The 24,941-nt window shown below is 39.1% G+C and overlaps 1 long non-coding RNA gene across 4 annotated transcripts in view; it reads right to left on the bottom strand.

Annotated features, from left to right (window-relative positions):
• Window positions 1-12,093: 12,093 nt before the first annotated feature.
• LOC119819293 overlaps window positions 12,094-24,941 on the bottom strand; it is a 48,412-nt gene continuing 35,564 nt past the window's right edge. For 3 of the 4 annotated variants that reach the window (XR_005286250.1, XR_005286251.1, XR_005286248.1), the window contains 2 exons: window positions 14,069-14,333; window positions 12,094-12,566 (listed from right to left, as the gene is read on the bottom strand). This is a non-coding gene — a long non-coding RNA (uncharacterized LOC119819293). The remainder of the gene's footprint in view (window positions 12,567-14,068; window positions 14,334-24,941) is intronic. The other variant, XR_005286249.1, reaches the window with a different exon arrangement.

Here is a 24,941-nt window from a genome sequence, read left to right as displayed (position 1 = left end):
GATATTAAAAATAAATCTAAAGGGAACAGTGATAACAATAAATGCTAATGACTTAAATTTACCTCTTAAAAGGCAGGAGGCCACTTCAAATTGGATTTTAAAAATCCAGTTATGTACTGTTTATGAGAAATACACCTTAACGACATTATACAGCGAAGTGGAAAAACACACACAAAGAGGAGTTCGATCAAATCTGTTCTTATAATATCACTAAAGGAAAAAAAATAAGCTTTAAGCCCAAAAGGAGTTAATTTTTTGTAGACAATATAGCAGATGTGCAGTGGAAATTAATAACTTCAATTTCTCACATCTTTAAAGATACACTACTTGGTTCGGCTTGTTGATAATTCTCTGGTTTATATCATAAGGAATAGTACTCTACAGTTTTCATGGGCTAGTTTTGTTGATTTTAGTGCTGCATCACCTTGATATCACAATATGAGTTGAGATATACCCCTAGCTTGGGTTTCTGCAAGAGATGAGATGTATACCACTGTTTTCTTTTCTTAAATATTTGGCAGAATTCACAAGTGGAGCAGCTACTGGGTGAATTATATTAGAGATTTCATTTATGGAAGTTTTACAAGTACAAATTTCTGGACGATGAAAATCTAGAATCTAGCTACCGAGCTCTGATCATTTGTATCTGTCAAGGGAGTGGTATTCTGAGCTATTGAGCTAGGGGACACCCTGGTTCTCATCTGGTGGTGTCCATGGGAACAGCCCCCCCCCTTTTCCATCCCTTATATTGCTAACTCACATTTCCATTTAATTCAAATATTTTACAGGTTCCTGTGAAACTTCTTGTTTGACCCAGGAATTCTTTAATCTAATATTTAGATACTTTTTTTTAGGTATTTTTCTGCCACTAATGTTTAGAGAGCGTAATTTACATGATCCAAATCACTGCAGCTTTATTGAAATTAGTTTTGTGGCCTGTCTTGATCAGAATTCCCTGTGTGCTTGCAGGAAACGCATACTCTGGTATTACTGGATGAAATGTTCTTGAAATCTCAGTCAAGTTAAGGTGGCTGACTGTTGCTCAGGTCTTCTGCATCCTTTGTGCCTTTATCTATTCCGTTACGTGAATTACAAGTACAGAAAGAGAAATCCTCGCATAAAGTCTTATAAATATGTATTTTAGTGAACTAAGAAGAGAAATAGCTCACTGATTTATTCAGGTATTTGCCATTGTCATGCTTTTCCCATAGTCCTCGATTCCAAATTTTCCACGGGTATTATTTCCCTTAAATTCTTTGTGTGGGTAAACTTCTGTGGTTTTCTCAGTTTCTTGTGTTTTAAGTATTAAACTGTGTTATTCAGAGGATCGGGAAGCTAGTTATCACCCACTGTGCCTTCCAGGAGTCTCTTCCATGTCTTTCCTTTCTCTCTGGTTCAGGGACTCCAGTCTCTCAAAGTGAGATATTCTTATCACCCTAAGGCCCTACTAGTTCTGGTCATCCCCCCCCCACCCCGTTTCTTCTCTGTTGTTTACCGGGCATTTGTTGCTCATCTACTTTGAAACACAGTGACTGGGCTGTCATTTCTGTTATTTTACTGAGCCCATCTGGAGAATTTGAAGTTAGCGTTACTATATTCTTCAATTAGATTTTCCTTTGCTCCTCCTCATTTATATAACAATTTCTATTCATCTGTTAAGAACTTTGTTTCTGAAAATTTCAGTAGTGTTCTCCCTTGCTCCATGGAGAAGGGTTATTGACGACAGTCTTACAATTTTTATCAGAACATCCGGGTCATCGTCAATTTGACATATACTGATTCTACCTTCTTTGAAATGTGGATCCAGTTTTCCCAGTATTATTTCTTTATAACTTGAGCAACATGTATAATTCCTTACGTTGCTGAAAATCCTCTGAAGGCTGAAGGTTTTGTTTATTACTCAGCCACCCAGACAAGGATTACAACTTGAATTCCCTTTTGCCTTTGGTAGGCTGTAGTCCTACCAAAGGGAGGCAATTGGGATTAGCATGGGACCTGGAGCTGGTGCACAGAACCATTCTAAAAATCTTTGCCACATCCAAGCAGAGTTTGGGGTGAGCCTGGGAAATGCCTATTGCTCCTCCTTTGAGGCTTTTTTTTTTAACCTTGCACTTTCTGGTTCCCCTCCCCACCCCACCATATATCAGGCCAAAAAAGAAGCCTTCTCTGTGGTGTTGCCTCCCACATCCTTGTAGAGGAGCTGTGGAGGTGAAGTGATGAAAGAAGACAGAAAATAAAAGTGAGGATTTCTGTTACACAGTGGACATGTTCTTTCCTTTGTAGTACACGCTCCACTTCAGGGCTTGAGGAGTTTACAACTCTACTGCTACCACCATTGCATAATCAACAAACATGAAAACCAAACATACTGGGCTTTCCCGCCCATCCCCACTTTCCGGCTTACAGAGGTTCTTCAAGTCTTCTGATTGGAAAACAGATTTTTCTGAAAGTGGGTTTGCTGTCGGTGTGTATAGATCCTCTGGTTTGGGTCATCTTTAAGCAAAACTCTGAGGAACCTGAAAGGAGAAGTCTTAGGAATTCAGGGCATTGAAGAGGCGCTCTTTCCACTGTTTAAAATATCTCACAATGATGAGGTGTGTGGTGAAAATGGATGGACAACAGGAGGCAAAACCGCGTGTTGTGGGGAGGCAAAACCGCGTGTTGTGGGGAGGCAAAACCGCGTGTTGTGCGGAGTGCCGCCTAGCTCTGACTGCTGAAACGCACCAGCATTTTCCCGCTGCTTCTGACTGCTAGCGGAACTCGAGCTGAGAGTCACAGAAGGGGAGAGCTGGCCAAAGAGTATGAACTCTGCCGTGAGAAAGGACAAGCAGCTGTAGGCTTCCTCACACAAACTTGTGTGGTTACGAGCCTGTCACAGAAATCGGAGACATTTGCCATCATTTTGTACGTTCCCTTTTCTCCTTTAGGAAACAGAGAGGGGAGTTTTTGGAAAGCTTAGCCTGGTGAAAATATCATTCTTTGTTGCCTTGAAAATCACATGGTATAAGATAGTCTTATTTTCTCTTTCTGGAATTAGTTTGGGTGTGTATAATATAAGGCTTCTATTCCAGGGAATGTATTGTTACTGGATTTAAGTTATTAAATTTTTTGGTTTCTTTATACAAACTTTATTTAAAGAACTCCAATAGTAAATGCTAAATTAAACTGATATCTAGTACAGAATACAGTTTTCTTTTCATTTTTTCCCCTCTAGTCTCCCCCACAAGGAAGGGCTGTCAAGACGTGCCATCCTGATGGAGACAGAGCCAGAATAAATATGACTTGCCCTACTGTCTATAAAGCTGTTTTATAAGCTGGGAAGGGAAAAGAACAACCAAAGGGTCAAGGAGAAAGCAATACTTTGGGATGCTGGCTATTCACCATAAACATAAAACAAGAGATGATAATCTAGTTTCTGCAGGAAGTGGAGATAACACAGGGTGGTCTCCCCATACGGATAATCTCATCTGGGTATTGAAGTAGGAGTGGCAGAAAAACTCATCTTTGAACCCACTGGAGTAGGAAGGAGGATGTTATCCACTCCACCCTTTCCTCCTCCTATGTTTGGATCTCTTTTGTGTGTGTTCTTCTTTGTGATGGGGACACTTGGGAGACACTTATGTCCTTTTTAATGTCTGCAGAGAGCCACGGGAATGTTTGCAGGGGGGACTGTGAGGGTAGTTTAATAATAACTGGAAATTTTAAGAGGTAGAACACATGATTTACTAGGGTTTCCTACACACCCAGTTCTGCCAGGACACAGAGATCAGTTCTCTGATCTGTGATGGAGTTGGATGTCTTCACTGGGTGATGTCCACTGAGCTTTGCCGTTCAAAAAGCCTGCTTGAAAGGGAAACACAGAGAAAGCTTTATTCAGAAGCCCTGTTCTCGGCTCATCTAGGGAACAAACAGAACTATACTCTTGTTTATTATTGTCATACAAAGAACAGTTGTTACACAAATAAAGACCAGGAAAACTTACTTTATAAAATTAAATTAACAGAGCTTCAGTCCTGATAGCCGTGCAGTACAGCCAGGTGTCTAATAGCACTGTTTGTGTGTATTCTTAGCTTTTATACTTTAAAGTAAGGTTCACGATGGGCAGCAGGGGTTAACCTCAAAGGGATTCTTGTAAAAGGAGCTAGAAAAATGAGTTTCAAACCCCTCACTAGTTTCTGCCTGTATAAAAATTTTAAAGTGCACCAAATGTTTGTTAGCCTTAATCTCTCCATCTTTAAAATCTTGACAATAACTTCCTATTTGAATATTATAAGGATGAAGTGAATGAAGCATTGCTTGTGAAAATCTTTCCCCTCCCAAATGGTCCTTTCCTTTATTTTCCTGCTATCCCCATCTTAGAAACATACAAGTTTTTCTACTGAAAAGCTAGAAAAATTGGAAGTTACCTTAAGTCAATATTTTTCAATTGCCAGTAAATATAATCAATTTATACAGCCAGTATTTAAAATTACAGATAACTGAATATAGAACTAAGTTAGAGATCTGCTAGTTAACGTTCCCATTACCATCGTAAGATATTTGATAAAAATCAGCTTCAAAGGAAGAAAGATATGTTTTCATTAATAGTTTCAGAAGTTTCAGGCCAGGATCACTGGGCCACATCTCCTAGGGCTGTGGTAATCCAGAACATCATGGTAGGGAGCTCATTTTATGGTGGCCAGGAATAGAGAGTGACAGACAGACAGACGACAGACAGACAGACAGTGGCTAGAGAGAGGGAGAGAAGATGCTGACTCTTGTGACAGTGCCTCACCAGTATTATTTAAGCTATAAACTCATAAATCAACCTACTGATGATATTGGAGCCCTAACAAATCGTGTCCCCAGTGCCTGATCTCTTGACACTGTGTTCTGGAGACCAGAGCTTTAATCCATGAACTTCTGAATGATGTTTCATACTCAAAACTCACAAGATCATTCAATACAGTGAAGGCATCCATAGTGTTTTAAAATTTGGGGATCATTAAGGAGTCTGTATAGAGGAGGCAGAGAAGTGGTGGACTGTCCTGGATTCTAAATGTGTTTCTCACACAAGCTACAGATGAAGCTGTTGAGCCCAGCATTCCAGAACATGCACCTATGTCTCCTTTGTATCCTGGTTCTCCAGCTTATCAGTTGTGTCTCCAAAGATGATAGCCTTTCCATTCTGTGCCACCACCTTCATAATGGCCCTAAAATTCCTCACACTGGCCTCAGGTGCTCTGGATCCCTGCAATTTCAGTTTCCCTGAGATCAAACTTCTCCCAATTCCAAGCTGCCAACATGAGATATTAATCCTGCCGACCAGTGCTTTTTCTCTGGGGACTCGTCAGGGCATAATCACCATAAGACACGCTGGGAGCATGTCAGATATACTGCTACACATGCATCCCCAGACTCTTCTCAAACCCACCCCGTGTCCTCTCCATAGATCAGGAGTTGAAAGCAAGCTTCATCTGATTATGATAAGAATCTTGGAAAGGGAGAGGTTGAGTTTTTATAATGCTTGTAACTTTTCCTCATCCCTGAACTGGATCTGGCTTGTCCAAGGTTTAGAATCTGGGCATAATTAAGGAAGATACCATTAGGATGTTTTCTTGGGTGCCTACTGAAACACATCCAACAAGCTAAATCTTGCAAGTCAGTTACCAGGTCAAGTCATCAATTTCAGTACAGTTATTATGGGACAGTAGCTAAGGAAATAATAAGGGTCCACAACTCAGAGTAGTAAACTACTTTTAACTCAGGGTTAGGGTTATGTGATCTCCAGTCTCTTCAAATTAAACAATTATGCATTTTTTAAAAATGTCTGAAATTATAAATATGCTCCTCACTGTCATTAGAATATTTGTGCCCCTTCTGAAATTCATGTTGAAGCAAAATCCCAACATAACAGTGCTACAAAGTGTGGCCTTTCAGAGGTGTTAAGACATGAGCTGTCTGTACTTATACATGTGTTATTATTTTCATAAAAATAGCAAACTGGGCCAGGCGGTGGTGGCACACACCTTTAATCCCAGCACTCGGGAGGCAGAGGCAGGCGGATCTCTGTGAGTTCGAGGCCAGCCTGGTCTACAAGAGCTAGCTCCAGGACAGGCTCTAAAAGCTGCAGAGAAACCCTATCTCGAAAAACCAAAAAAAAAAAAAAAATAGCAAATGGATAAGTTTTATTCCCCCCCACTCCAGTCTCTTTGCTCTGTAAAGACATGACTTTAGAAGGTTCCTCTTGGAAGTAGAGGCCATGTCTTCACTGAAGCCATTTGTACCTTGATCTTGAACTTCTGTGTAACAAGCTTTCTTTTTGTGGCCACTAACCCACTCCCAAATCATGTCACGGAGACTTGTTACTAGTTTTGACTGCTCAGTCTAGCTTAGGCTTATTTCTCCATAGCTCCTTTAACTTAAATTAACCCGTTCCCCTTTATCTACCTTTTGCCTAGGGCCCTTTCACTTTTCTTTCTTCTGTGCACCACCATCACCCAGCAAGGCCATTTTTCCCTTTAAGGTGCTTTTCCCAGGCATATTCTTACAGCACTAAGAAAATAATACAAAGTGAATTAAACTAGTTTGAAGCAGTATGTTGTCACAGTGGAGTCTTGGCATAGACTCCTGCCTTATTATCACGTTACAAAACTAGCTTAAATTGTCACCCAATTTCTTCTTTAGTAACGCATGCATGATATACAATACTCCTGTAAATAGCTCTCCAAAGAGAACAAACTGATTTTACTGAAACAATATGCCTAGGTTTGTTCTGAGGTTTATGCTGTTAGTACTTTTAATACTATTAGTACCATTACAGAGACAAGGCATCTGTGGTTGGTTTTGTAATATGTCAGGAGTGGTATTACTTTGTTCCTAATCTCTTCATTTATTTCCATTTGAAGTATTTATTTTAAAATGTGTATGAATTTATCCCTCAGTACAAAATTCTCACCTTAATAAGAGCAAACACCAATCTTCTTTTCCTTTTTTTTATAATAGCAAATAAAAATTAAATGTTATTGTTCAATATAAGAAATTTAGCCTTAAGTATACCCACTGAAAATCTTCAAATTTAGTATTGATAGAATTTAAAACTTTGCTATGGAACACAGTCTTCTACATCTGATTTTATTCTCCTTGGTTCCTCTGTGCACACGGGTGACAGCGCAGCCTTTCGAGTCATCGTTCTACCTGCCCTCCATGCTGAAGTCATTGGGTCTGGTTTACATGGTTGACTAGATTGCTGTAGCAGTAGAGGCACATTTTATTTTTTAAAAAAAGTTTACTTCAGAGTGACCAGAATGGGAAGAGCCCACTTTGTGTTATTTGGGGAAAAAATAACAGATAGGGCTCGGGGATAATATATACCAGTTTGACTTGTTATATGGAGGACTACATAAGTTTCCATATGTCAGAATTTATATTATAGTAGTCTCAGAAATGGGGAAATGTCTGAGAGATGTGGTCTGGTGAGCTGTGTGTGCCAAAAGCTCAGAATCCAGGGCAGAGGGTCTCTAGATTAGATACATGTCACTTAAAGAGTTGTTTAGACAGACACACAATAATCATGGCTACATGAGAACATACAGAACCTCTCTGGGATAGTTTTCTTTTTTTAAATTTCAGATTTTGTAAAGTTTGCTTCCTTGCTTTTAGTGCATGTTTCCTTACCTTCTAATCTATTTATGTTTTATTTGGAAATATTTGCGGCATAAAATGCCCAGGAAATGCATTCACTGTGTTCTCAGCAAGCCATGTTCATTCAGTCTAGCCTGCAGCACTCATCCCAGAAAGTACAGCACTTTCCACAGTCCCCAAAGCCTGTTTTAAGTCATTCTTTATTGCACAGAAATGGAAAGCAAAACAAAAAGCAGAAGCAAAATGAAACAACAAAAAAAGTCATTTCAAGATTTAAACTTTATCTTTTTGTATCATCCTGTAGTGTAGGAGGTCCTGCTGTCTATGTGTTGCTTTTATTCATTAATGAATAAAGAACCTGGCTTGGGAAAAACTAAGCTGAATGCTGTGAGGAAGAAGGCGGAGTCACAGAGAAGCCATGGAGCTGCCTCTGGAGACAGATGCAAGCCGCCAGCCAGAACCTTGCTGGAGGCCATGAGCCTCATGGTAAAGTATAACATACTGGAGATGGCTAATTCTATATGTAAGACCTTGCTAGCAACATGCTCAAGTTTTTGGCCATACAGTGATGTAAATTATACAGTTTTTGAGTGATTATTTTGGTTCTGGGTGGCCAGGATAAACAAGCAGACTCCTACAACAATCCTCATCTTGACCACCAAACAAGAAGAGTTTACTTTTTAATTTTTTTGTATTAGGGCTCTTATTTATTATATTTTTTGTATCCTAGTTTACATTTCAAGTTCTAGAACTTTTGTTTATTAACTAAATACATAGCAATAAATAAACTTTTAGATAGAGCCCCACTCCACAGCCCAGACTAGCCCAGAACTCACTCTGAGGTCCAGCCTGATTCTGAACTAACAGAGATTCTCATTCCTTAATTTAGTGCTAGGATTGTAGTTGTGAGCTACAATGCCTGAATGGGTCATTTTAAATAAAAGTGGTTTTCTTTCTTGGTAAATATGATTGATTCCAGATTTTGCTTGACATTTATCCAAATAGAATCCTAAGCAGGGTGACAGAAACACCGATTGATTAATTTCATGACAGTTTGCAATGTTAGAGGTGAAACTAAAAATTACAAAATGTTAAAAACTGAACCATAGGAGGGACCACTAATAACAATTTTATTACTAGAAAGTTAGCTACTGTCTGAAGCAGAATTGCTATTTTCTTGGTCTTTCCTTCTCCCCTCTTGGTCTTCTTATTGGAGCAGCTTACTCGGGTCTAACAATTATCTCAGTTTAACAAAAAGCAGACTAGATATCCAGAAAAGAGATGTAACACAACAGTAGTATATGGCTGTGGGGGTGGAGGGATATTTAGTTTGAATTCACCTCCCATCTAATGACCACTTCTTTCCGAGGTACACTCTGCCTCCCATAGACTATGTTTAAGATGACCAAACACTTCCTCACTCTGTCATATACTGAAAGGTGGCATTTGTTTAAAAGGAGTAAAAAGCCAAACAAGAACAAGAGACGGCCTTCTGTCTCTGTGTTTTGTCAGCTGATGTCAACTTTTGCTTTTAAAACCGACGTTGAGTTTCCTGTTAGCCAGCAGAGCTCCCACGGTCTTCAAGAGAATCTACTTTTCCCTGTAAGTGGGTCCGCCAGCTAAAAATGTGGTATTCATTGTTTCCTTTTTTTCCCTGCCAAACATTGATGAGGTGAAGCTAAAAGACCAAAACAAACCAAGTAATTCAAGAAATAATAAAAAACAAACTAAACAAACGAAAAACCCCAAACTCCAAACAACCGTTTTATTTCTCTCGAAGCTGAGAACAATGGAAGAGACGAAAACCAAAGTTAGGTTTTAGGTGGTTCCTGTATGGCTATTCTGAGCCTACAAACAAATGCTCAGAAAGAATAGACCATCACTCGTGGGAAAAACTTGCAGCCATTTGAAAGCATGCACACCCGAGCCTTAGAATATAAGTGCTCTGACCGTAATACAAAGTTGAATGACTGTCTTGGTCAGTTTCACATGACTTGCATCTTTGAAGAAGATCATTTTCTTTGCATGGTTTTGTTTTGTTTGTATCTATTTATATAGGTGGACTGTTACTTTTGCTCAGTTTAAGGAGTAGGTAAAAATAGCTGAGGTCCTCCACAGAATTTCATAAGAGGAAAACAGTTTAATGTCCGATCTACCCATTTCTAGAAACGATTTAGACATTGTTCTCTCTATCGCACTGAGACATAACAGAAAAATACGTTATGAAATCAACTGCAAAAGACCTAGGATTGTGAAATTTCTCCAAACTGCTAGGGGAAAGCTGTTCCTCTACATGCAGGGGACGTTTAACGTCACAAATTTCCAGGCAGTTTTCCCAGTCTAGGTGGGTAGTCAGGAGCTCCCAAGTCTTACTGTCTAGGGGCAGGAGGACCGGCTTGGGTCAGGGATCATTGCTCACGCTGAAACTTCACTGCTGCACAGCTGCCTTTACATCCTTTAACAAGACACTGCTTTCTTCAATCTGTCAGAGTCAAGCGCAGTTCTGACGCTTGAAATACCCTACTGACCAGCAACATAAAGCTCCCAGGAGAATAAGAGCTGAGTGAAATTTCTCAGGAGGCCAGGCAGGCCTCACACCACGTTTGAAGAGTCTGAAAAATAGATTTGGATCATGTGTGGCATTTCACCATATATAACACCACTAAAGACCCGACTTGTAGCAATATTGAAACCAAATGATCAAATCTTCGTGGATGGTTATCCTGCCCATACCTCCACTTCCCACAGGACAGACAGACACAGCCATTGACCTCCGGGTGCTTTGAAGAGACAGTATGCCATCGATAGGAAGGTAGAACAGGCCATTGGGAAACATCGTGCAAGGTGGCTCCCATTGATCAGGAAACTAGAGAATGAGGAGGGAACACAGACTTCACGGTTACCTAATTCTCTCTATGCTGCTGGGACAAGGAATTTTACTATGATCATATTTCTGTTCTTTAATCTCTTGATTCTGAGCTCAGATGCCTTTTAAGAATCATCTTCTTTGGTGTGATTCCATCATTGTGTTCCTTTTTGTTCTTGAGTTGTACTACAAGGCATGATCCATTTAACCTTTGGATGGCCCTTTAAGATATGGCTATAATACCGTGGAAGTCTGTAATGGATAAAGATGCTGTAAAATTTTGTTTGCTGCTGGAAAATGTTTCATTTCTATTGATAACTATATAGGAGTGAAATTGCTAGATAATTTGTATAAATATAGATTTAACTTTATTTAAAAAACCTTCTAGATATGATCTCAAAACTATCGACAGTTTTGTACCTTCACGTGTGTGTGTGTGTGTGTGTGTGTGTGTGTGTGTGTGTGATAGGTACACATGTGTGCATACACATTTACATGCTGGTAGGCTTGTGTGTGTTCAGGTGATTGTGCACATGTTCATGTGGGTTGATGTTGAGTGTGTTCCTCCGTCACTCTCTAACTTATTTACCGAGGTGAAGTCTTGTTGAATGCATGAGTTGCCCTTTTGATTGGTGTAGCTAGCCAGCTGTCCCTGCATCTCCTGTATCTGACTCCCAGGTGCTGGGGTTACAAAGAAGCTGTCACATTTACCTGGCTTTATGTGGGTATTGTGTTTAAACTCTGGACCTTAAGCTTATAGTGTGACAGCTTTACCTGCTGAGCCATTGCCCAGCGACCAAATTTCAGGCATTCTTAAAGTTGGGAGCTATTTAGTTGTGATTTTAATTAATAGTAAGCTAATGAGTAAAGGTCTTGAGCGGCTTCTCACACATGTGCTAGTCATTCATGCAGCTTCCTGCCCCAAACTTCACTGGGCTTTCTCATTTTCAACTGTGTTATATTATCGAGTTATGGAAGCTATTCATATATTTTAGAAAAATTCATTTGCTACATGCCTATATTCTCTGTACAAGACGCGTATTTTTCTCTTCTTTTCTTTTTCTCCCCAAAGGTGAAAAAAGGATTTTTATTTTAATTTGTTATTGTTTGGTACTGGATTCCTAATAACAAATGTGCAAGCTGATTCCATCATTTGGGGAGGTGAAGCAAATTTCTTTTAAGCAGTCAATCTAAGTGCAAGTTTACACAATTACACAATTCAATCCTTCCAGATAATTGTACTCTATCAGTAACAAATTAAACTCTATTTTGTTGATAAAAATTACAGCTAGCTTTCAATCATGACGAATGTTTAGTTTTATAAAAAACATTCTTCTATTAGGTAACTGGTAGAAAATCAAGGTTTTCTTAATCAGCAAAACTGGTTCTTCCACAATACCGTGTGTCCTGGCCATTCTCTTCCCCCATCCTGGTGTCCTGGCCATTCTCTTCCCCCATCCTGGTGTCCTGGAAATTCTCTTCCCCCATCCTGGTGTCCTGGCCATTCTCTTCCCCCATCCTGGTGTCCTGGAAATTCTCTTCCCCCATCCTCGCCTTTGATATCTTTAATAGTGTTTTTCTATTGAGTATGAAGGTTTTATTTTGATAAAACTTTATTTATCTTTCTATTCAGTAAGTTGTTTACTAACATTCTTCTTTGAGAAGTCTGCCTACCCCATATTTAGAGAGGTCGTTGTTAATTTCCTGAGTGATCATCATGGTTTTAACTTCAAGTTTATCTGTGTAACTTATATGAACTTCACCTCTCTGTCTGGTCTGAGGTAGGAGACAAAGACAAAGAAGGAATACTGGTCAAGGAACCTAAATATAGCACTTAACCCATCAGCTATAAGAAGCTTTGGCAGTAATTTGTTTATTTTTGTGTTTATTCTGGCTTCTTTTATAGTAAAGTGTTCCATGAAATCTTATTGAAGCTGCTGCTCGGTCTCTAAGCTGGCATTGCATGCTGGGAGGCTGAGCAGGAGAGACGATTCCCTCCTCCCTCCATTACAAACATTTGGAGAACACACTACGGTGGGAACGGCAGCATCTTGAGGGAGGCCAGGATGCACAGCTGCTGTAAACACAGGACAATGGCTCTAGTCATGTCTTAAGAAAAATCTGGAACCAATGAGCCTGAGTGACTCCACTTTTTATGCAAGGGAAAAGGATTTCATGACTCTTTAAAACATCTGGTAGGCATCACAAGATGAACAGATTCTTGCATTTGGATTATGGGCAACCCACAGTACTATAGTTGGAGTATTAGCAGAATACACTATTCTTATAAGTTCTCTGGCCAGCAACCCTCAGGATCTGGTGTGCATATCCAATAAAAAAAAGCATAAAATGTAAATTCGCAGCCACAGGCTTTAATGAAATAGAATATCTTTCTACATTCAATGGTGGCTTTGGGGTAATAGAGCCCATTAGCTCTAGTTTCTTATTGGCTGACTTTTACATATTAATTTAACCTATTTCTATTAATCTGTATATCATCATGTGGCTCTGACTTACCAGCTAAAGTTCTATCTGGTTCCAGCAGGTCTACATGGCTTCTCTCTGACTCCACCTCCTTTCTCCCAACATTCAGTTTAGTTTTCCCTGCCTAGCTCTGGTCCCCTATAGCTCTGACATAGGCCGAAAGCAGTTCCTTTATTAACCAATGGTAATCACAGCATACAGAGGGAAATCCCACATCACCACTTTCTAATCAATCATCTACAAGTGGTCAAACTTGTAGAATCTCCAACATAATGGTGAGTTTTCTACCCCACCTCTGGGAACTTCAATACATGGGAGCTAATAATACATATGTCACATCATTCAATGTTTGATAAAACTCCATTTAATCCTTCCAATAACCAATGAGGTTGATACAACACTTCCATTTTGTAGATAAAACTGGGCTTGAAATTTTTAAAATTTTTGAGAAAATGCAGGAGATAAGGAATGCCTATCAGTAAAAAAATAACATTCCCATGTTAGTCATAATGCTGGTCATATATATTTATATATATATATGCTTTTTCACCTAATAAATTTCTGTAGATATATCACTTTCTAAAGTTCCATTTATCCTTCTTAGAAATGTAAAAAAGAGTAGCTTACCTACCTGTATGTCAATGATATTGGCAAAACTTTGAATTAGACAAAAAAATTCAAAAAGTATTATAGAAGAGAATAGTAAAGTACTACAATAATTTGGAATACATTAATAAAATACCCAACTCAAGCAGAGGCAATGGGCCAGGTAAGTACACAGAGATTTCATCTTCATGAGTTCAAGACTATCAGTGAATACTCTCATTGAGTGTCATCTTACAACCAACTCATTGAGAACACAGTCATGTGTTGGAGAACTGTTTTCTCTGGACACAATATCACCTTTGTCATCTGTAGTGACCTACAGAATATCTTGGCCTTGAAGTCATGGCAACAAAATAAGCAAAATAACACAGCAGGTATATTGTACATAATGGGACCATTAAACTACTAGTAGAAAGAAAAAGAAGAGTCCCAGACCTTTACTTGTGATCTTCGCCTCTATTTGTTCCCACCTGCCCCCATTCCACATACCCTTGGAGGGATGGTACTAGAGTCCATAGAATGTAGACGGTTACAGTTGCCTCCATCAGTGCAGCTTCTGGGCCATCCATGGTGAGCAGGACTTCAGTCATGTAAATGCTAATTGGTCGCCTATTCTCCTGGGAAGAATTCCTCACCCATATTCCTATGAGTAAGCTCAAGACTCATTGCTTCATGCAGCTGAACTTAAACAGTCATTCTTCTCATCTGTCGTTGACTCCCTATCTGGGGTAAATAGATTTTTGTTCATGTCTCCCTAGGAAAAGAAACACAGCAGGAAAAGAGAAGAACTTTAGAAAGCAGGTTAAAGTTGGAGACAGTGCTCTGCTTCATATCATGATGATATTCATGATTTTTTTCTTTATGTTATTAATGAGCTGAGAATTAATGAATGTCCGTATTCTATCTAGTATGTATCCTGTCAGCTCTTTACTAATAAGACCAAAAACCTTTGTCTTCTGTTTCTGATTTTTATCACTGGGTAACACATGCCTTGGATCATACAAACTGTGGTCTAGTTTCAGGTCTGTCTACTTAGTCCTTAGTCGCTCTTTCCATCCTGCCTTCCTCTTATTGTTTCCTTGTGGGAACAAGTGGTCTGAAACACTAAAATGTCCTTGAAGATCTGAAGGAATACACTAACCAGAAGTATGACTTCTTAAAGAAGAAAGATGCCACAAATGATTCAAATGTTCAGGGAAACCAATCAAGCAGCAACTAATCAAATTATTGTGGAATTAGTGGCCATTGCCAATGACCTAGGATGATCTCCTCCTGGCTTTGTTCACTCTAATTGTCCTAGTGAGAAACTCTGAACCTGCTATTAGTTACGAACCAGCTAGTTGTGAAATGAGTCTTGCTCATTTCTTAATACATACTAAGAGAACTCGTAAAAATACAATTTATTTCTGTCACGGTCAAATATACATAAAATTGACTATTTTAAGTGTATAACCAGTGGTTTTAAATATATTGGCATAGAAAACCATCACAACTATCCATTGGAAGAATTTTGCATCATCTCAAACTCAAATTTTGATAAACTCCAATTGATACTCAAATGGATAAACACCTTCACATTTTGACATACTCTAGCTCCTAAAAATGCATGCTGTGCTTGGCTTCTGATTGTTTTTGGTTATCAGATTCATATAAAAATTGATCTTACAGTATAGATCATTCTGCATTTACTTTCTTTAGTATACTACCTTCCAGACTTATTGTTGTTGTAGAAAATGGTAGGATCTTCCCTTCCTCATCCCCTTTCTCCCTTTTCTTGTCTTCCCAATATATCACACTACCTTTATTCATCCATTAATAGACATTAATATTGTTTCAATATTTTAGCTATGATGAATAATGATAAAATAAACATTGAAGATAGAGTGTTTTAAAATTATTGCTTCATTTCCTTTGGATATATCCAGCAGTGAGATTTTTAGATAGTGATTTCACCCTTAACTCTTTGAGGAAACTTTGCCTTCTTTCCCACCATGGCAGCACTAATTTCCTTTCCTGTGTTAAGGGACTAAAGGTTCCCTTTTCCACATAGTTTTGCTAACACCTGTTGGCTCTACTTTTCACAACAGCCATCCTCACTGGAGTGAGGTGAGACATCACTGAGGACTGCTTTTCTATAATTATTGATTCTATAATTATTGATTCTGGGTAGATGGATATTTGGATATTTTCTTTGGAGTTTATGTTCATTAATTTTGTACACGTGTGTGTGTGTGTGTGTGTGTGTGTGTGTGTGTTTTGCACGTACATGTGGAGGTCAGAAGACAACTTATGGGAGTCAGCTCTTTCCTCCCACCATGTGGGTTCTGGAGACTGAACTCCTGTGGTCAGAGCTGGAGGCAACCGCCCTTACTCACTGAACTCTCTTGCCAGTCCGACTATGTTCACTTTTTTCTGATCTTTTTGTTTGTTCGTTTGTGCATATGTGTATGCATTCTATATTTATCTTAGTTATTAATTATTATCAGGTATTTATTATATTGATATTATAATGATTTACCAATATTATATCTTTCTATAGATTTTCCTTTCATTTTACTTGGTTTGATGTGGACTTGCTTATTTTTGCTTTTATCCTGTGCTTTTGGAGGTGTTTCTGAAAAATCCTTGCCTAGACCAATGTGAATTAATTCACTTCATGATCTCTGAGAGCTTCTACCTGGGCAGACTTTAAACTTAACCCATTTTGAGGTTTTTTTTTTCCATTAAAAATTGTTTTTGTGATAAGAGCACCCTATGTAGCTGAGTCTGTCCTTCAGATCACTGTGCCCCATTTTAACCCCACAAGTGCTGGAATACAGGCATCTGCCACCACACTATGTGCCTGAGTTGTTATTGTGTTAGCTTGTATATGGAAATTTCCCTCTTTAGCCATTGTGTGTATTTGGTGCCTCTTTAAAAGTTTAGTTAACAGATATATTCAAGCTTTTCTTGGAGCTTGTATTTTTGTCTTTTATTTATTTTCTGTTTGTTTGTTTCATTCATGTGTATTTTAGAAAGATGTTACACTATTCTCCCCATACTAGGGGGATATGATATTACGCAGTTTATTTTTCTTCCTTGAAACAGTTTTGACTACTTAAGGACTTTGTAATTCTATGTGAACCTTAAGATTTTTTTTCTATTTCCTTGAAAGCCACTGGAATGTTGATGAAGATTATTCTTGCTAAGTCTGACATAAAACTGCTTGGCTACACTTAAAATTTTGCTTTTATTATTACCTCATACATTGCTGTGTAAAAGAGCAGACTGCAATGAACTCTTGGAACAAGGAGTGGAGTCGTAATTAATCATAGCAGGCTAATTGTTCCCACCACCAAAAAGTCAAATGGAGCTGTAAATAACAAGGGTGTCTCTTACCTGCACCCCATTTCCATTTCTGTGCATAACTTCATTTTCCGTTATTATGAATGCAATCTAGTTACACAGAGAAACAAAGTATCCTGAATCATTTTTTTGTTCTGACTGTTGCCTGATTCTATGGTTGTAAATAAAACTAACTGCAATTTACAAAATCTGATTTGTTATATTGTCTTTAATATTTTAAATCTGAAGGTTACTTGGGGTTCTATTGGTATTAAACAATATTAATTGTTCTAATCTAGGGATGAATGCAGTTTCCATTTTTTGAGTCTTCAGTTTCTTTCTTCAGTTTTTTACCAGTTCAATGTACAGATTTTTTATCTCCTTTGTTAACTGTAGTGTTTTCTTACAAAAAAAAAAAAAAAAAAGAGGGCAGGTGGATCTCTGTGAGTTCGAGGCCAGCCTGGTCTACAAGAGCTAGTTCCAGAACAGACTCGAAAGCTACAGAGAAACCCTGTCTCGAAAAACCAAAAAAAAAAAAAAAAAAAAAGAAGAAGCAGAAAGAGCGGAAAGAGTGTAAGATCCAGAGGAGATGCAGGACACCAAGGAAAAACAAGGCCCTCTCATTCAACAGGACTGATGCAGGCATGAACTCACGGAGACTGAGGCGGCATGCATAGGACCTGCCCGGGTCTGTAGCACATGGGGTCCTAGTGCAGAGAGGAAATGTGGACACATGACCCCTCACTGATCCAGAAACTATCCCCAGTTGATAACCAAGGCAGTAACACTGGGGAAACAGACTACTATTGAGGGTAGACAGCATGCCCAACAGTAGACGACCTTCAGAAAAGGGGTTCAATGACATTTTTTGGAGATTCTTTGTCTCATAATGTCATGTCAATGCCTTGAAATTACTGTTTTTAATCTACATGTCCTCTGGATACATCTTACGTCTTCCAGTTTAATATTTTGATGGGATTCCTGAGTGTGTGAACAAGTAGGCCTCTGCATCCATATCTGGTTTTTATGCCGTTTCTCAGGCTCCTTTTCATCTATTTGTTTTATTGTATTCTGATGTTTTAGTTTTTGTTTTATCTTATTATACTTTATTTTATTATTACGCCTTAGAAGCCTCTATTTTCTAATGAGAGACAGAGAGGAGGTCGATACAGGTGGGAAGGGAGGTGAGGAGGTGAGAGTAGAGGGAGAGGAAACCATAATCCAGACATGTCGCTGAGGAAAAGAATCTATTTTCAATAAAGATTAACTATATAATATTCAGAAGCTTTGGCTTCCTAGACTTTAATTTAGCTTATTGTATTATTCTTTGGTTTTATAATTTGCTTCTGTGTTTCATCTACTTAAATTATAAATTCAGTTTTACATGCAATCATTCTCTTTTCTGCTCACTATGCTGACCCAGAATTTAAAGCAGAAGCATGATTTTGGTTCCAGAAGGCCCTTCATTCTATAAGGCAAGTTTCTTAAGGTTTTTTATGCTTGAAAAACACAATAGACTCTTCTTCCCTTTAACTTAACACGCGCCACCTGTTTGGAAACGAGAGCGCCATTCAGCATCTTAAACAGAAAGCTGATTTTCCTGCTTGCCAACTGCAGGAAAGCTGAGCGGGTGCAGACATCAGAGTCCCCGAACAAGGCATGAAGAAGAGCACACTAGTGTGAGACTGTCATTGATCATTTAGATCAATGGTTACTTGTTTCCAAGGCCAAAGAACAGTCCGTCTTTTCTTAGGAGAACAGAAATCTTCCATTCTGGCTCTTGCTTTGGGTGTTCAAAGACTGTCTCCTTGAGCTGCTTTGGTGAGTCAGGGTGTGGCTCTGTGCGACCCACCTCCGTAGGTGAGGGTGATGGACTGACAGGTAGCGGGTTGCACACAGCCTGGCACACACAGACACTTCCTTTGGGGGCACAGTCCCGTTCATCTCTGTTCTCAGGGTTTACTTGGCATGAAAGCTGACAAATCATTTTCCCTCAGTTTCCTGGTTATGGTTATACTGATAAAAATCTTTTTAATATTTTTATAGCCACAGTAATATTTTGTGTGTTTTTCTATCACGAGCCTTTCTGCAAAGCACTCAATGGATTTTAAAAATATTGATTGTTTTAATAGTTGTAGGATGAAAAATTGATTTATTTGCCTTTCTTCTCACTTTGATTGTTTGAGGTTCCCATTAGCAGAAAAATGCTTTTCAGAATTTTTCCTAAAAGGAGGAATTGTTTTATTTTCATATTATTAACAAATAAAATCATATAAGCCTCAGCATTAACCAAATTAATAAGTTAATTCAGGGCTATTTATAATAATTAGAAATATTTCGATTGTTTATTAATACTTTTAATTAAAATGGATCTTTAAAATTGTCATCTATCTTTAAGTAATTATTAATATAAATATGTCTACATTCAAGGAGCTAGAGAGAGTGAGGGAGATTTGCTATACTTCTCAAAATTGATTTTATAATTATAATATTGTAAATGATTCGATGTTAGACGTCTGAATTAATTTATCCCATATGTCACTAGTAAGTGCATGGAATTAAATATCTATTTCTCTCCTTAAGCTCTGTGGGGATACAACTGACAATTTATGCATTATTACTTTGTATGCTACATTTTAAACAGATTGCATATAAAGTAGTATGCCACCCCATTTTTGCCATTACAATAGTATTTTTTTCCCAATTAGCAGTGTCTGGCATGTAAGTACACTGGTGGTAAGTTAAGTAGTGAAGGGCTTTATCATTATAGTGTTGTGGAGTGTTCAGTAAAACAATTTACGTTCTTGTATTCACTGGACAGGATCAGCTAACTACAGCCTGTAAGCAAAATCTACTCTGTTGTCCATTTTGTGAATAACGGTTGACTGGAATATAGCCACAGCCATACTAAACATAAGAATGGATGCTTTTGTGGCTACGTGACAGATTTGGTTGCAATAATCCCTTGACATCAGCAAGGAATGAGATCTAGGACCTTTTCCTTGGATGCCAAAATCTGTGATTGTTCAAACCCATTACAATAAGTCACATTTACTTTTAACCTCCAAATTTTCTTCTCTGTGTTTTCTACCTTCTCAAGACACTCATAACAGACAACACAATACAAATACTATGAAAATTGTATACTGAATTATGACAAGAAAAATTATAGGTGCGTGTTGCTAATTGACATCCATAGTTACAGAAGGCCTATTTTGTACACAACAAAAGCCATATGGCTCACTGGAGCAAAATGATTAATACTCTAGCCCTTTCTAACATAAACGAGATGATCCGCGAATTACAATTTCAAGTTAGCATGATAGAAGACTTTTTAACTTATTACTTAAAATTTTATTAGGCATAAAATTCTGTATGTTATTTTGATATTCAACTTCTATTAGGTTTGTCAGAGCAGTTGCTAAAGTTTTGTAAGTCATATTTTCAGCTCAACCATTACTCTAAGTATCTATTGTGATTTAATTTCGTAGATGTGTCTTTATCTGTCTGCCTAATGTCATAGGCTGTATCATTTTGAATATTATACTCTACCACAATTTCTCTTGATAAAAACAACTGATATAATTTAAGTTTTTGGAGGCCATAGTATTTAATTTTTTTTTTTTTAAGAAAACGTAACTTCTGGGTAAGACAACAATTTAGAAGCTGCTTCTGTCTGACATAATTCCAGAGAGGGATCAGCACAAAAATAAACAGACTCTATTCAAAAGAGAGAAAGAGGAAGAGCTTTGGGTCTTCACAAAAGAGATGATGGATGAGCTGAAAAGTGATGAACAAAAAGATGTAGTAAAAAAAAAAAAAAGCGATCCAAGCCAAGCACGGCTCTAGCATCAGCTACCTTCCAAGCCAAGCACGGCTGTAGCCATCAGCTACCTTCCAAGCCAAGCACGGCTGTAGCCATCAGCTACCTTCCAAGCCAAGCACGGCTGTAGCCATCAGCTACCTTCCAAGCCAAGCACGGCTCTACCGTCAGCTACCTTCCAAGCCAAGCACGGCTCTAGCATCAGCTGCCCATGCAGGGAGTAATGGTCTTCTCCAAAGGCAACTCAGGAGACCATGATGAAAAGCTCTGGGGATCCTACACACAGGACAAACCTGCAGCTTTTGAAAGCCTCAAATCCAACTAGGAGTCTTGTGGAGACCCTGACTGCTTTGTCAGGGTGAGTCAGCAGTTCATAGAGGGCCCATGTGGTCCCTATCCTTACATGTGAAGTTGTGCCGGGTGTCATGGCAAGAAGAAAGTGCCTAGGCTCAGGAACAGTTCAGCTGGTATAGGACTTGCCTAGCATTGCTGTGTGACACTATTCCTGGGGAGACATCAACAGGTATCTACTCACCCCAGACAGGAAACTGATGACAAACCACAATCTTGATACCACCAAAGTCTAATGGGATGAACCAATGCGTTTCGGGGAGGGGGGTGTTACTTACAGGAACATGGATGATGGGTTACGTAGAAGAGCAGAAAAGATTCAAAACAGCTTTATCACCAACCCCTCTCTAGCCTGGGTGACAGCTCACAAAAGCTGGAAGGAGCAGACTGCACAGCCTGCAGGCAGTTCAACAGGTTGGAAGGTGTCGTTTCTAGGGAGCTCAGCTGGTCTCAGCCTTTTGCAGGTAGGTTAGTGAGTCTGTTTCTTCTAGGTGGTTTGCTTCTTCTCACCTGCTGGCTGTATCACTGCTTCCAGGCCCCTGGGCTTCTTGAGAGTCCTCGTGGCAGCTCGGCTTGTCCTGGAGTCACTCTTAGCAGTATTTATTGCTTACTTTCAAGGAAGGAGGAGCCTAGTGAATATGGTCAGTTTCAGGTATTTCCTAAAACCTTTGGTTTGTTTACCTCCTGTTTTAAAGAGCTTCCTGGAAGATTAGAGTGTTTTGCTTCCCCTAAGAACATCTTGGTGTTTACCTCTGTGTAAACGGGGGGGGGGGGGGGGGGGAAGCACCCTACTGTGTGACTTCCCTTTTTACCTGCAACTTATGTCTTCAAAGATAGAAGGTTTTAACCTAGGGGGAAATCTATACAACAAACATATATGAGGCCTTGGGTTTGATCCCCTGAACAGCATAAACGGGACTTGTTGTATCCCATGATGCAACACATAAGAGTTGGTGAAAAGAGGATGTTAAGTTCCACCTCATCTTTATCTAGCAATTTGGAGCAAGACTGGGGCATGAGACCGTGTCTGCAAAGGAAGAATAAGAGGGAGAAATCATTGCTTAAAATTTGTTGCTTAGCTTCTCTGAGTCTGTGGATTGTAGCATGATGGACCCTTACTTAACAGGTGATATCCACTTCCAAGTGAGTACACATCATTGGGAGCCTTTCTCCTCCTGACTTGCCACATCCAGAGCTGATGTGTGGGTTTGTACCCAGTCTTATTGGACCATGTTCAGTGACTATCCCTGGGAGGCCTGCAGTCTCCTCTCTCTCTCTCTCTCTCTCTCTCTCTCTCTCTCTCTCTCTCTCTCTCTCTCTGTCTCTCTCTTTCTGTCTCTATCTCTCCCTTCCCTGCTCCCCTCTTTCTCTGAAGAGGAACAGAGGAAGAGTTGATCTGGGGAAGAGGGGAAATGGGGGGAGGGACTGGGAGAGGTGGAGGGAAGGGAAATTGTGGTTGGGATGTAAAACATGAGAAAAGAATAAAAGTTAAAACAAGCAAACAAACACAAACCTTGTTAAGGTGGGGGCCTGAGAATAGGAACCAATTATAATTCAAGAAGCCTGAACATAACCAGCTACAGCTGCAGGCTGACAGGGAGCCCCGGGAGGCTGTCATGGAGAATGGAAGTTAGGGACACTGATAAGTTCCAAAGTCTAGGAAAGAAGAGGCTTGGTACAAGCTGTGAAGGTGCTGGCGACACATAACTGTAGTCTGATAAACTCTGGAGTCAGGTATCTGCCATGGACTCACAGATGTAGAAATCAAGAATTCTGGCACTCCAGCAGAACACTTGATACCCTCAGCCCATCCCCCACTGCGTGGTCATTAACACTTAAGGGTTTTGAAGCTATGGAGGCAAGGCTGACCATGCAGATCTTAGAACTATGGTTGTTTCTGTCACTTCCAAACATTTCAAGAGACAGTCCTCAGAATGTGAAGCCACCCCAGGTAGTTAATAATTGGGTTGTCTTGGGGTTGGGGGAGAACCAGCCATGCCAACAGACTGTAAAGCTAAGTGCTGTTTTCATTGCTTCCTGCTCCCTACATACCAGTTCCTCAAATGGTGCCTTTTATCACCTGTGATCTTCTTTTCATTGGAACAGGACATTAGTTTCCTCCACTGTGCCCTTCCCATTTCATGATCATTGTTTATCTTCATCCTAAGGTCCCAATATAGAACTTGCAGATGTAATTATATTCGTAACTACATTTGAAAATCCATCACTAAAAATCTTCTTCTCTACTCATCATCTCCTTCACTCATATCTAGAAAACATATTTTGATTTGTTATTAGTTGTCTTCTTAGCAGTTTGATTCACAAGGACCTTATGGAAAGTTCTCTCAGTACTCTTACACCTTTAAACAGCTTTCCTCCGTCCTGGCAGTTGAATGTAAACTTGGATGACTTCTTTACTCCAGTCTCCAATTTCAGGATGCATTCCAACAGCTGGAGTTCCAGATGAGTAGCCATTCTGAGTTATTTTTTCCTTCTTTACTAATAATATTTGAAACACTAGGAAATACTAAATCAATAAATTCACCATGGAAAAATACAAATACTTGTCCTTTCTATTTATGGAATCTGATCATTTATATTTTGATATATATATATATATATATATGTATGTATGTATACATACAAATCTATATCTTAATACTATTTAATGATCATTCCTTGTTTTGTTAATTATTAGTAGCTTAGTATTGCCTGGCTCTGCTCTTGATTCTAACAAATCATCCTTTTCTTCACCGTACCCCTTGAATAATCTACTTTTTAAAAAAGCATTAACCAGGGGGCCCTTCTTCCTCTGTACTAGCTAAGCTTCTGTTCTGTCATTCTTTGCCACTGCCAGCAGCTCTGCTTGTCTGGATGACTCTTTAACTGTAAATGTGGATGCTCACTCCACTGTTCCACTCCTTGATGTCAAAGAGGCAAGTGACATCTCAGGGTTCATGTTAGTCACAGGAAAAATCCATCAAAGAAAATCTCAATAATGAACGTCTATGCCTTGAATACAAGTGCACCCTAATATGTGAAAGAAACACTTCTAAAGCTTAAATCATACATTAAACCCCACACACTAATAGTGGGAGACTTCAACACTCCCCTCTCACTACTGGACAAGTCAGTCAGACAAAAAATTAGCAGAAAAGTAAGGGAACTAACAGATGTTATGACTCAAATGGACTTAACAGACATCTATAGAACATTCTATCTGAACATAACAGAATATACCTTCTTCCCAGCACCTCTTGGAACCTTCTCAAAGACTGACCACATACTCAGTAACAAAACAAACCTCAACAGATACCAAAAAATTGGAATAACCCCATGAATTTTATTAGATCACCATGGTTTAAAATGAGAATTCAAAAGCAACACTAATTTCAGAAAGCCTACACACATTGAAATTAAACGATGCCCACCTGAATAATCAATGGGTCAAGGGAGAAATAAAGGGAGAGATTAAAGACTTCCTAAAATTCAATGAAAATGACAACACAAAGTACAACATCCCTTCATGATAAAGTTCTTGGAGAGAACAGGGATACAAGGAACACACCTAAACATAATAAAGGCAATATACAGCAAGCCAACAGCCAACATCAAACTCAATGGAGAGAACCTCCCAGTGATCCCACTGCAATCAGGAACAAGACAAGGTTGTTCACTCTCTCCATATCTATTCAATACAGTTCTTGAGGTCCTAGCCAGAACAATAAGACACCAAAAGGAGAACAAGGGGATACAAATCAGAAAAGAAGACAAACTCTCACTATTTTCTGATATGATAGTTTACATAAGTGATCCCAAAAATTCTACCAAGGAACTTCTACGACTCATAAACACTTTCAGTAA

Source organism: Arvicola amphibius, chromosome 7 (genome assembly GCF_903992535.2).
Source record: "Arvicola amphibius chromosome 7, mArvAmp1.2, whole genome shotgun sequence".
In the NCBI taxonomy this organism is placed as follows: domain Eukaryota; kingdom Metazoa; phylum Chordata; class Mammalia; order Rodentia; family Cricetidae; genus Arvicola; species Arvicola amphibius.
The sequence above is the reverse complement of the archived record's forward strand: the minus strand, read 5'-3'. Positions and strand labels throughout refer to the sequence as shown.